General features: G+C 55.4%; 1 protein-coding gene across 4 annotated transcripts in view; it reads right to left on the bottom strand.

Moving 5' to 3' along the window:
• GRAMD1B (GRAM domain containing 1B) overlaps positions 1-428 on the bottom strand; it is an 81,523-nt gene that overhangs the window by 26,789 nt on the left and 54,306 nt on the right. The gene's annotated exons all lie outside the window — the stretch shown is intronic.

Raw genomic sequence — 428 nt, 5'->3', positions numbered from 1 at the left:
ATGTGCCCGCAACCAAGGTACATGCCCTTGACTGGAATCGAACCTGGGACCCTTCAGTCCGCAGGCCGATGCTCTATCCACTGAGCCAAACCGGTTAGGGCCAAGTCAGCTGGTTTATCTTTCCCCATCTTATCTTATTTTACAAGTGAGGAGAGAGAGGCAAAGGAAGAGTAAAGGACGCGCTTAAAACCACACGGCTAATAGTAGCGGAATCCAGAAAGTGCGCAAGCCAGTTCCGGGGCCCAAGGCCAAAGCCCCTTTACCCCACTCGTCTGCCTTTGCAACGACTATTGCCAAATCCTCTCAACACTCTTTTCCACACCCAAGAGGGTAGGAGGGGAGAGATCTGGCCTTGAAGACTCGGGCCCGTGCTTTGTTAGCTGCACGCGGCTGGGCAGAGCATCAGCCCGCAGAGGGAGGAGGGGGGG

This window comes from Myotis brandtii, unplaced genomic scaffold (genome assembly GCF_000412655.1).
Source record: "Myotis brandtii unplaced genomic scaffold, ASM41265v1 scaffold181, whole genome shotgun sequence".
Taxonomy (NCBI): domain Eukaryota; kingdom Metazoa; phylum Chordata; class Mammalia; order Chiroptera; family Vespertilionidae; genus Myotis; species Myotis brandtii.
This window is presented reverse-complemented; position numbering and strand designations above follow the sequence as displayed.